Source organism: Salvelinus alpinus, chromosome 10, assembly GCF_045679555.1.
Source record: "Salvelinus alpinus chromosome 10, SLU_Salpinus.1, whole genome shotgun sequence".
Lineage (NCBI taxonomy): Eukaryota > Metazoa > Chordata > Actinopteri > Salmoniformes > Salmonidae > Salvelinus > Salvelinus alpinus.
In genome coordinates, this window is record NC_092095.1 from 25,074,964 (window position 1) to 25,088,802 (window position 13,839).

General features: G+C 40.8%; 1 long non-coding RNA gene across 1 annotated transcript; it reads right to left on the reverse strand.

Moving 5' to 3' along the window:
• Window positions 1–305: 305 nt before the first annotated feature.
• Window positions 306–13,822, reverse strand: LOC139531767 (uncharacterized). Its single transcript, XR_011666426.1, has 4 exons — window positions 13,696–13,822; window positions 10,342–10,404; window positions 7,726–7,829; window positions 306–508 (listed from the first exon to the last, which is right to left on the reverse strand). It is a non-coding gene; the product is annotated as an uncharacterized lncRNA (long non-coding RNA).
• Between the last annotated feature and the right edge of the window lie 17 nt (window positions 13,823–13,839).

Below are 13,839 nucleotides of genomic sequence, written 5' to 3' on the forward strand. Positions count from 1 at the left end.
TGCAGAGGGACTCCAACTAAAAGACAAGAAACAACAGAATCAGATGCAGGCAATAAACCTGATAGAATATGTCCATACTGTAACTCCATGTAAATTGTAAATTCACTGAATATGTTAACACTGTGGTAGATTTTCTAAATAAACAGGGGCTTATAACTACCCTAAAAGGTGTAAAAGAAGTCCATTGAATAATGTTATTTTTTTCCCATGCACAATAGACCATACAATTGATCCCACAATAAGAGCCACTTCTATGGAACTGGGCTTTGATATGTTTTGTTGATTTGCACAGTTGCTTAGATGATGTTTTCCTGCGTGGCCCCTTGCACACGTCAGTCTCCACATTATCCCTGCCGACCCACAGATAGCTGATTGCCAGAGATACCTTGGCTGATTTCAGCTAGAAGGCCTTTGATGGACCCGTTGTGATGATTTCTCCCCTATTGTGATAAGCATCCGTTGTGATCTTCTTCTTGTTGTTCATTCTGATGAAAGTCGACGTCGATGCCTAATGCACAGTCAGAAGGATGAAAGCTGTCTATGAGGACGGTAGTGTGATGGTAGGGTGTACAGGGGAAGTTGTATATTGACGATAGTATGGTGGACAGGGGAAGTTGTATTACGACGGTAGTAGGGTGGACAGGGGAAGTTGTATTACGACGGTAGTAGGGTGGACAGGGGAAGTTGTATATCGACGGTAGTAGGGTGGACAGGGGAAGTTGTATATCGACGGTAGTAGGGTGGACAGGGGAAGTTGTATATCGACGGTAGTAGGGTGGACAGGGGAAGTTGTATATCGACGGTAGTAGGGTGGACAGGGGAAGTTGTATATCGACGGTGGTAGGGTGGACAGGGGAAGTTGTATATCGACGGTAGTAGGGTGGACAGGGGAAGTTGTATATCGACGGTAGTAGGGTGGACAGGGGAAGTTGTATTACGACGGTAGTAGGGTGGACAGGGGAAGTTGTATATCGGCGGTAGTAGGGTGGACAGGGGAAGTTGTATTACGACGGTAGTAGGGTGGACAGGGGAAGTTGTATTACGACGGTAGTAGGGTGGACAGGGGAAGTTGTATATCGGCAGTAGTAGGGTTGACAGGGGAAGTTGTATATCGACGGTAGTAGGGTGGACAGGGGAAGTTGTATATCGACGGTAGTAGGGTGGACAGGGGAAGTTGTATTACGACGGTAGTAGGGTGGACAGGGGAAGTTGTATTACGACGGTAGTAGGGTGGACAGGGGAAGTTGTATATCGGCAGTAGTAGGGTTGACAGGGGAAGTTGTATATCGACGGTAGTAGGGTGGACAGGGGAAGTTGTATATCGACGGTAGTAGGGTGGACAGGGGAAGTTGTATTACGACGGTAGTAGGGTGGACAGGGGAAGTTGTATATCGGCGGTAGTAGGGTGGACAGGGGAAGTTGTATTACGACGGTAGTAGGGTGGACAGGGGAAGTTGTATTACGACGGTAGTAGGGTGGACAGGGGAAGTTGTATATCGGCAGTAGTAGGGTTGACAGGGGAAGTTGTATATCGACGGTAGTAGGGTGGACAGGGGAAGTTGTATATCGACGGTAGTAGGGTGGACAGGGGAAGTTGTATTACGACGGTAGTAGGGTGGACAGGGGAAGTTGTATTACGACGGTAGTAGGGTGGACAGGGGAAGTTGTATATCGGCAGTAGTAGGGTTGACAGGGGAAGTTGTATATCGACGGTAGTAGGGTGGACAGGGGAAGTTGTATATCGACGGTAGTAGGGTGGACAGGGGAAGTTGTATATCGGCGGTAGTAGGGTGGACAGGGGAAGTTGTATATCGACGGTAGTAGGGTGGACAGGGGAAGTTGTATATCGACGGTAGTAGGGTGGACAGGGGAAGTTGTATATCGACGGTAGTAGGGTGGACAGGGGAAGTTGTATATCGACGGTAGTATGGTGGACAGGGGAAGTTGTATATCGACGGTAGTAGGGTGGACAGGGGAAGTTGTATATCGACGGTAGTAGGGTGGACAGGGGAAGTTGTATATCGACGGTAGTAGGGTGGACAGGGGAAGTTGTATATCGACGGTAGTAGGGTGGACAGGGGAAGTTGTATATCGACGGTAGTAGGGTGGATAGGGGAAGTTGTATATCGACGGTAGTAGGGTGGACTGGGGAAGTTGTATATCGACGGTAGTAGGGTGGACAGGGGAAGTTGTATTACGACGGTAGTAGGGTGGACAGGGGAAGTTGTATATCGACGGTAGTAGGGTGGACAGGGGAAGTTGTATATCGGCGGTAGTAGGGTGGACAGGGGAAGTTGTATTACTACGGTAGTAGGGTGGACAGGGGAAGTTGTATATCGGCGGTAGTAGGAAATACAGGGGGACAAGGTGAAGCGATGGTTACAGTTAAGAATGGGGACATTGTGGCATAACATAAAGGTTCTCAACCTTGAACCTTTCTGAGAAAGACCCACTCAGATTCTGTGTAAGTTGCGGGTCCCCTATAACAGTCTTTACCCTTTAAAATGCTATATAACCACATTTTTTGTAAGAATGGTACTGTTGAATCCCACAATGTTTTCCACAGAAAAAAATTAAGCATGGCTCAAGGATTTTCTTAAAAGTAGCATGTCGAACAAGTAATTTTTTTTGCATAAATTGTAAAACTTTTTGCCTTGCTCCCGCTAACACATTACTTTAAAAAAACAGCTCATTTTTTCTTGTCCTTGCCATTTCATTACCACTTAATTAAAAAGGACACATTCACTCCATATCTATTAACACAAATCAAGCCGTAAATGATGCCCTTATGTCACAATACACTGTCCCAACTCAAACATACAATGGTCTTTGATAGAAACTAAAAAAGACTAGAAAAAACAGGGGTGAAAGTAAACCTGTACCGTCCGGCAGAGCGTCCCGGCAAAATAAATAGTAGGGGTAGCCTACGCCGTACCGGTAAAACATGAGCCTATAACAATAATTAAAACAAAAGGACACTGTAGGATTTTACAACATTATTTATCATTATCATGTCAGCCACATGAAACATTTGCGAATGGACTTAAACAGGTGGTAGCCTATACACTCCAAAATGTATTGTGGTTAGATAAGAACACTGAACATTTTCCAAGGCAGAGCCCAGCTAGCGCATTTGGTTCATTGGAAGTTATGCGAACATCTGTTTTTGGTTTCCCATTGGTTCTGCGAACAAAGCCATAACTTTTCTGATCTGTAAAACTGAATTTTTTTTCAATGTTCTGAGAACGGAAGTGAAAATTGTACCTGTTCTGGTAATGTAAATGTTTAGGTTGCAGGGAGGTTCTGAGAACGTTTTACTGTGATTCCCTGAAAGTTTTCCTGGGAGTTTATTTATTAACCTAGAACAGAAATTATAGGTTATTTGAAGGTAATTTAATAACATTCTGAGAACGTTTCAATAAGATTTTTAATAATTGCTAGCTTAGTTTAACTGTTTTGAACTCCAAGTACAGATAGGACACATTCATATGCTTAGGCAATAATCATACAAACACATTTCTTTATTATGGCACGGCTTCAGTGAAATTGAAAACAATGAACTTCTGTTCTCTATCCATGGAATTAGTCCACCATGCTAGCATGTCATGTTTTTTTAACTCATGCAAAGCTGTTCATTTGAGTCTATTCATACAGATCCCTTTCAAAGGAAATAAGGCCAACACACTTAACAAGACAGAGGATGAAGAGAGTTTTGTTGATGCTGAGAATGGAATGTATATGTTTTTAAACAACATTCTTAGAACGAAACATTCTTAGAACGAACATTACTAATGTTGGGTTTTGAGAACATGACTTTAAATAGAACCATGAGGAAACCTATAGGAAACGTTATGCTGAAGTACTGAAATTCCCACAGAAGAATATTCTCTGAACTATTTGAGAACATTCCCAATGTCAAACCAGTTGGAGAAGGTTCCTAGAACATTACGAAAATTGAAATGAAATGTAACCATGTTTGAACTTGTATGAAACGTTCTGTTAAAGTAATGAAATACCAAGAAGAAAAAAAGTTCCTTAAATATGCTGAAAATGTACCAAAGCTAAGAAAACTATCCTGCACCATTCCCAGAAAGTTGTGGGAAGGTTGTATGCAAAATAACCATAGGACAACCATGCTCTCACCAAGCTCTAAGAAACATATGGTTCTCAGAACATTATGTGCTGGCTGGGAGATGACTGTCAGAGACTGATGCACATGGACAGCAGTAGACACATCAATTCAGGCTACAAGTGTAGGCATAATGACAATCGCTAAAATGTCCTTACACTTTTTAGTGTTTGTTTCATAAAATGGCAGGTGCACAGAGCACTTTTTGTCTGCTGGAATTAATTTGTGAGTGGACAAACGTGTGCGGGTAGCCTACATCTCACTGGGCACAGACGTCAGTTCAACGTCTAGTTTAGATTTACATTTGGTTGAGTTGTCAAATAATGTGAATTCAAAGTGAAACCAACAAAACATTTCACCATGTCATTGGATTTAGGTGTGTGTCATTTTAAAATGATAGGTTTTCTAGATGTAATTCTAATTGGCCTTTAAAAAAATATTCACAAGCACATACACACATAGGAGGTCCTGTACCGGGAAGAAATTAAATCTACTTTTGGCCCTGAGAACAAGTAATACAAACGTACATCTGTAAAGAGACCAATTTTAGTCCACAAAAGGTCCACGCGTTTAACATTAAAACAGTGTGCGGACAGTATTCTTACAGAAAAGTCGGTCCCCACTGGGCAAAAACTGGTTGAATTAGTTGTTTCCACGTCATTTCAACCAAAAAAAATGTGACGATGTTGAATCAACGTGAAAAACTGTTCGGATTTGAAAAAAGTCATCAGCATAAGGGAATTTTATATTTTTTCCAACAAACTTTTAACCTAAATCCCATGACATGGAGATCTTTGATAACTCAAACAAATGTAAATCAAAAGTAGACGTTGAACTGACGTCTGTGCCCAGTGGATCCTCAGTGTTGCGCATAAACAAGCAAAGGAGCCTTTTAAGAGTCTGTGACCACTCCTAGGTCCTCCAGCAAGTGTTTAGAGGACGGGTGTAATGAGGGAGAAAAAAAGAAAATAAGCAGAGATACCCATACAAACACGGGAGGGGAAAGTATTCAGTGCAAACTATGTGCTGATTACTGCTGAGCTCAACCAACGGACCTTAATTCTACCCTTTGTAATGTGAGACGCATCATAAACACTGCCAAACTCAGCAGGATTAGGCACACCTGGCTACTGATATTTACCACAGCCTGTCACTTAGTACCTGCCTGGCCGACACACTACTAAAGCTAAATGTCAATGACCTCTGGGCAATGTGATTAATTTTGTGATTAATTTTCATTCAGACATTTTTTTAAGTCATTAGATTTCAGTTATTATATTGTTTAAAGGCCCAGTGCAGTCAAACAATGTGATTTATATATACTTCCACACTATGAGGTTGGAATAATAGTGTGAAATTGCGTAAATTATGATAATGCCTTTTTAGTGTATTAGGTGTTTGAAAAGACCGCCTAAAATTTCTGCCTGTTTTGGTGGGATGGAGATTTGGCCTGCCTGGTGACATCACCAGGTGTTAAATTAGTTAATAATAAGAAAGAGTTCCAAACCTCTCTGCCGATAACAGCTAGTTCTCAGTTTTCCTCTCCCCACTCAGACCACTTCCAGACAGTCCTAACTAAGTTCTTGCTTGAGAAATTGCTATTTGCTAAGAAGCTATTTTAGTAAATTTTTTACAATTTTAATTGAAAACGATTACATCTAGTTTAGGGGTAATTTACAGATTCAGAGCTGAACTAGTGTAACAGTATAACTTTAAACCGGCCCCTCGCCCCGACCTCGGGCGCGAACCAGGGACCTTCTGCACACATCAACAACGGTCGCCCACGAAGCATCGTTACCCATCGCTCCACAAAGGCCGCGGCCCTTGCAGAGCAAGGGGAAACCCTACTTCAGGTCTCAGAGCAAGTGACGTAACCGATTGAAATGCTATTAGCGCGTACCCGCTAACTAGCTAGCCATTTCACATCCGTTACACTCACCCCCCTTTCAACCTCCTCCTTTTCCGCAGCAACCAGTGATCCGGGTCAACAGCATCAATGTAACAGTATAACTTTAAACCGTCCCCTCGCCCCGACACGGGCGCGAACCAGGAACCCTCTGCACACATCAACAACGGTCGCCCACGAAGCATCGTTACCCATCGCTATACAAAGGCCACGGCCCTTGCAGAGCAAGGGGAAACCCTACTTCAGGTCTCAGAGCAAGTGACGTAACCGATTGAAATGCTATTAGCGCGTACCCGCTAACTAGCTAGCCATTTCACATCCGTTACACTAGGACACCATTGAAGTATCTCCCGGGTGGCACAGCAGTCTAAGGCACTGCATCTCAGTGCAAGAGGCGACACTTCAGTCCCTGGTTCGAATCTAGGCTGAATCACATCTGGCTGGGATTGATTGGGAGTCCCATAGGGGGACGCACAATTGGCCCAGTGTCGTCCGGGGTAGGACGTAATTGTGAATTTGTTCTCAACTGACTTGCCTAGTTAAAAAAATTATAATAATACAGATATTCAGGAATAAATGTTTCCGAAAGCAGAAATTAAAATCTATCCTAAAACATCACTTCTTATGCACACAATAGCATTCTCAGTTTGTCCTTACAAAACGGATCTAAAATTGTAGCGAGAGGTATAGTAAATCCAATGTTTGATAAACAATGACTGTGTGAACCAGTGACACATAGCTACTACAGTCACAGCCATGTTAGATATGGGGGTTTAGAGGTCAAACGGAAAACGCCTCGGGATATAGACCTTGAGAGCTCTATTCCCACGGGTGTGTGTTGAAAACCCACTAGGATCAGCGCTTTTGGATCCAGTCTGACACGCACTCACAAACACACATATTCACTGACGCAGTCACACACACACTCACACAAAAAGCCCCACGCAGCTGTGGAAGGCCCACTACTACAGGCGGGTGGAGGAACTGGGTGATAGATAAGCATCGGGCGGGGGCTATTCTTCACCACTGGTGTGTGCTGTCAACTGCAAGCAGAGGCCTTTGAGCGCTGTAGAGTGTGAAGTGCTTGTCACTGAGCCCTGAGAGTGCTTCCCTTGTGGGTAATAACACGTATCTCAGGTGTTACCCTCTGCAGCGGTGATCTTTACCCCTTTACCCCAAAAAACAGCCCCCCCAATCTCCCTCCCTCTCAAGTCAAAACCTTTACTTTCATCTTTTTGGGGGGTTTCAGCGGGTGAAAATGTGGTAGGTTTACACTTAAGTTCTTGTCACATATGGAGATTAAAGTGGAAGAAATGTCCACCTATTCCAAACAATCTCATTGTTAATGTATTCGTCAACCGTCTTTATTTTACTTGATGTTCCTCAGACCATTACATTTGAAAGTGCCAACATTGGGAAAGTTGTTTTTTGGGTACAATTGTTAATTTTTATTATGATCCGTCCTGTTCGTTATTCACTGAGATGGTGGATAGATAACCTGTATCTGGGGTACTGCAAGTCAAACACTTCTTGCGGAATATGCACTAGGCCTATAGGCTGTAAAATGCAGACACCTTCTCACTGCATGACTTTTGTTGGGGAAACAAACGTGGTCCATTTCATGCTTGGAGATGTTGACTTATTATGAACCAAACACCAAACACTGTTTGCTTTGCTTAAGGTGCTGTACCTTTTGCTTGAAAGTCATCCAGGTCAGTGACCACCTTGCCCCGCTGGGTGTCAAGTGCCGTTGGAATCACTCTGTCTCCTCTCCTATGCAAGTGCAAAAATCACCTACGGCAACACATCATTACTTTTACTGTGACAGTAAATAAATACCCCACCAGATTTCCACTAGTCTAATTATTTATGGTCATGTGTGATGCCTTTAAAAAAAACAAAAAAAACACAAGAGTTAACCAATTAAATAAATCCTAAATAATTTAGTGTAAGTAAGTGTTATTCACCATTAGAAGACTTTAATCAAATTAGCAATACAAACACTACTAAAAACTATTTTCACAGACTGTCCCTTTCCCTATTTGTCATCCAATCCAGATTTGTATAAGCTACAGTGAATTTACATGTGAGTTCATCTGATCCTTTGAGCATGGAAACAAAAAAGGGAACTGTAGGTTCCATGTAAGTCATGCTAAGGTTACGTTGTGTGTGTGGCCCTTAAAACCCCAGTGTCTCATGGAGGTGCCCAGGAAAAGTATGCCCCTATGAAACCCAATCCTCACATCTGCAGGATATCCCCCCCTTGACTGTAATGGTTAATGAATACCAATGCAAAACCAAATCATGTTGAACATTTCCCCGATTGATGGATTACTCCTGCATAGAGAAAAAGCAGATGAAAACGTGCTCATCCTTTTATTCACCCCATGCAGCTCCGGTGTTTGCCAAATTGCATGCTGGTTAATAGAGTGTTATGGAGGCACCAGGCTTATCAGAAGACAGGTTAATCAACTGTTTAAGTAATCTAATATATGTTATTAGTTAGTACATATGTAGGATCTTAATTTGAGCCAGTTTGTTACAGAAGGAAAATAATCCTGCAGCAACAGGAAATGTGAATTATTACGTGGATTATAAATAATGGACATTTTTGTAGGGGTTGCTACATTTTTCTTAAGGGAAAATCAAGTGTGAAATGTCAAAGTGTAAATTACAAACTGAAGCCTTTTTAAACCTCAAATACACTACATGTTTTCAATTTCCTGCATTGCAGTAAAGTTATGCTGCAACAGGGTGATCAAATTAAGATCCTACAGCTGTAGCACTAAGTAGAATTCACAGGTGTATGCTTGCCAAGTTGTAATTTAAAAACCATGGTAATAATATATTTGAGAGAGAATAGTTTTTGACTGCACCCATTTAAATTTGAACAAAACTTTCTATACATATTTGCCCATGGTAGAAGTGGTCAGAAAGTTACTTTTTGGACCTGAATGCCCAAACATAATAGATAAAGGGGCTCAATGGTGACCCATTTTACATACCCCACCATACCATGAGACATCCATGTCTTCATCACTTGAAAAGATGAACTGTTGAGTTGTATTTCATTTAAAAGCTTACAAACAAGGTTGTCAAACAATTTTATAATTCCATGAAAAAAATATTTTAAAATCAAAATTGACATTTTTTACCTCAAATGTAAATTATCTAAAAACATGTCAACTAAAACACGCATATGTTGTATCTTATGTCGTAGTTTAGACCCTATTTAATATAATCTGAGGTGTTTGTGTTGTGCCCGTTGAGACACAGCATACTCTTCAATATAGGGTGGGTGTCATGTTTTGGCTGATAAATGTACTAAAATGGGGATACAATTTCAATTTCAACGTTCAAATGGTAGCACAAAGAGGGTTGGAGACCCACACATCAGAGAATGTTGACATGAATGGGAATATAGGAGTCGTTTTACATTTTTACTGTCAATCTTCCATAGGAATGATAGAAATATAGATCATCGATTTTTATTCAATTTGAATAATGTCCCAGCTAAATTGTAGTGGTCTGAAGGGATATGTCCATTTATATTTATTTGATTGAAATGACACCCACCCTTTATTCAAGAGTATGCTGTGTCTCAGCTGATGGAGGGCACAACACAAACACCTCAGATTATGTAAAATATTGTCTAAACTACAACATATACCAGGGGTGTCAAACTCATTCCATAGAGGGCCTAGTGTCTGCTGGTTTTTGTTTTTTCCTTTCAATGAAGAATAGCAGGTGAGGGGAGTTCCTTGCTAATTAGTGACCTTATTTCATCAATCAAGTACAAGGGAGGAGCGAAAACCCGCAGACACTCGGCCCTCTATGGAATGAGTTCTCACGTGACACATGTTAACCCCCCAAAAATCGGAGTTTATGCTTTTTTATATAATTGACGTTTAAGGTTAAGACAACCCTGTTTGTAAGCTTTTAAATCATATAAAAGTGATGAAGACATTGATATCTGATGGTAGGGTGGGGTATGCAAAATGGGTCAACTTTGAGTACCTCTATCTCGTAAATGTTTTGGCATTCAGGTCCAAAAAAGTAACTTTCTGACCACTTCTACCATGGGCAAATATGTATGGAATGTTTTGTCCACATCGAACGGGGTGCGGTCAAAAAGTGATTGAAATCAAATGGAACAACCCAAATAAGTATTTAAACTTTTCTTGAAATCCAGGATATATCTTGTTATTATAGATGTTTAAATTCGATTACATTTTTCACTTTATTTCAAGCATATAAGATAGAAATAATATACAAGTGAATAGAAAAACTAACAACACATGCTTACATAGACACCCTTATCAGAGGTGTTGTTTCATGGGGGTGGATGGGGAGTGAGGGAAGACTTCTCCTAGGGGGAAAAAAGAATATCAGGGGAGTTATACACTGCTAATAAATGTTACGAAAGGTATCATAATACTCAATAATAGCTCTGCACAGGTATATTGTGCCAAAAGGAATAGATTATCAACAGTAGGCAAAAATATTTTCAGGTGAGGATGACCCATGACCATCTCTCCCAAGAAGTGTTATTACAACAACCTCATTAAATCAACAGTTTTAACAGCATTCATCAATTAGTGTCAGTATGTGACACTTATTACAAACACAGAGACACTGAAGTGTTGCGGAGTTACAACAATTCTCCCAATGTCGCCTTGACCGGAGAACCAGTATAGAGGGGGACTATACACTGAGTGTACAAAACATTAGGAACACCTTCCTCATATTGAGTTGCAGCCTCTTCAGCCCTCAGAATAGCCTCATTTCATCGGGGCATGGACTACAAGTTGTCAAAAGAATTTCACAGGGATGCTGGCCCATGTTACCTCCAATGCTTCCTACAGTTGTGTCAAGTTGGCTGGATGTCCTTTGGGTGGTGGACCCTTCTTGATACACACGAGAAACTGTTGTGAATGAAAAATCCAGCAGCGTTGTAGTTCTTGACACACTCAAACCGGTGCACCTGGCACCTTCTACCATACCCCGTTCAAAGGCACTTAAATATTTTATCTTGTCCATTCACACACTGAATGGCACACATACACAATCCATGTCTAAATTGTGCCAAGGCTTAAAAATTCCTCTTTAACCTGTCTCCTCCCCTTCATCTACAGTACACTGATCGAAGTGACTTCAATAAGGGATCATAGCTTTCACCTGGATTCACCTGGTCAGTCTATGGCATGGAAAGAGCAGGTGTTCCTAATGTGTTGTTCACTCAGTGTATGTCCACTGCACCTGAGTCTTATAATAAAAAGGCAGACACTCCATCTCCAACCACTAGTCAAATAAAGGATGAAACTTCAATCAGTAGAGTGCTGCTGGTAGTCAGCTGGTGCTTCTTACTCAGAGAGCTCAGTCCATGCTAAAATCACTTAGAGGATGGGGATGTTAAAAAATCAATTTCCCTGTGCCTTTCCTCCTTGTCCTTTTTGACTGGTCTGTCTGAAGTGTTACTTTGGACACTAAGTGCCTCAGCCTGAGACAATTGGGTCCCTTGCTGCCACTGTCAGAGCCGTGTTACTCTGTTTTGCTATGATAGGTGAAAGAAACAATGGAATAGTGGACAAATTGATAAATATAATGTGACTGAAAATGAATGCTTTTCTAGAGGTACGTTTTGAAAAGTATTATAGGAGGGTCAATATTTTCTTTGTTAGATTAGACATTTTAAATTATTTATATTGGGTCAGGAAACTGGCTCCTGTATTCCTTGTATTGGAAAATGTTACTGTGTATTTCAATTTGTGTATCAAAAACCCTTGTGGATTGAGAAACAAACACCCGGTATACATTATCTCAGTACAGTTCCACTCCATGCCAACGACTGTATAATTATTTGGGTCCAAGCACAATGACTAATGATGTGATTTTTACAAAATAGTTGTTTAAAGTTAGAGCCCTTAATTGAAACAATAACAGTCGTCACCCCACCTTCGTTTCAGGTAAAAGCTGAGGAATGGGCCTGGAGAAATGTAACCACTTTCAAATTCATAGACAATCTATGATATCAAAATTATAGTTTTAACCATTAGGCTATAAAGTGTTTGTTTACATTTGCATTGTTTAAAAACAAGCTTAGGTTGGGTTTTGATGAGGTACGACAGTTGAACTAAGCACATGAGGCATTTCTAAGTTATATTCTTCAAGAATCAATGGGTAGGCCCTACCGATCATAAATTTAGAAGTCCAAAAAATGATGTAGCAACTAAGGATTTAAGGACTCCGATATTGCGATGAGCGAGGTGTAGTACTTCGCTTTCACACAGTATCTGCGCAGGTGCATGGATTTGCTTCACGCTGTAGGGCGTGGTAGGTACAGCACCAAAACAGCTGAGAAGTTTAGCCTTGTGCGTTAACGTTCTTTAGTTGTTGGTGCATTGCCGCGTTGAAAACAACTGGGAACTCGGAAATCTCTGACTTCCGACTTCAGTGTGTTCAAGACACATGGAACTCGGAGAAAGCACCAACTGGGAAAAATCGTTTTCAGCGTTTACTACAATTAGGAAGCTGTGTTTTAAAGTTTAGAAAAGTTAATCATCATTGCTTTCAAAACGGCGTTCGAAAAACATATGAAAAATAACGTGCATATCAGAGAAATAATCTTTAAAATAAAAAATATACACGTACTGTAGCAGTTTTGCACAGATCCACAAGCTGCATGCCTTCAGTTGATGCACTACACTTCCTCCCCAGTTACACTTACACATAGTTGTTCGGAGAATGTTAGATCGCTAATTAGCACAGGTGGCCGCCACTGAGTAGGTCTACATGCCCACTAATAATTAGATATCGAACTGACTTTGGCAGTAGGCAGATTATGCAATAGTCATGTAAATGCATTTCTCTTTCTGAGCAATCTTTAGAATTATTAAGACAGTAAACACCTTAATCGGTGTTCCAGCAGTGTATTTGATCTGCGCATGTGCTAGCACCAGCCGAGCTAGCCTCCCTCTTTAGCTGCGTTTTAGAAATAATTTTCACACGCAAACTTTATATGTCCGAACTCCGAATCAAATATACTTCAGAAAAATAACATTTTCGCTGTGGTAGAATGTTTATTTTGATTGGTGATTTTCTGCATTTATCAGGTTGCCTGATTTCAGAGGTGTCCATGTAAACAGGATTATTGGGAAATTGTTATTCTTGCAAAGCATGTAAACGTTTTAAATGGAACTATTATATAATCTGACAATACACAATTATCACATTATTGTGTGCATGAAACCGCACTCTGTCTTCCATCTGTATTCAGTAAACAAGCCATGTAACATGGAGATATGACCCTGTGGGAAGACTAACCCTATAAAGGTGTGTAGTAGTTTAACCTTTTGTTGAAAAAAATATATTTATTGCTGATCTGAAATATATGTTCCTTATGTTTCCAAAAACGTACAGAAAATTTTAACAAAACTCCCCAGGTCAGGAGATAATTTCATCAATAGGTGCTAAAAAAGTTAGCCTACAATAATATAAATTAAACAGCATCTATGCGTCTAATTGTAAAACACCGTGCATGATGAAGCCTACAGAAAATAATACGGCCTTCTATATTCTTTCTGAATATTGGCATTATTAAAAATAATTCAAACGTCGGGAACGAACTACACTTTTGTGCGCAATGGCTGGCAATACTTACCCGAGGGAACTGAAGGCGCAGAGATAAGCCTGCAAGGTTGCCTACGTATCCTGCTCTGCTGGTGACAAAATATGTAAAGAATAATAGCGCCATCTGGTGGCAGCGAGGCTATGGTGAGGACTATTTTACTGTTATTTGGTTGAC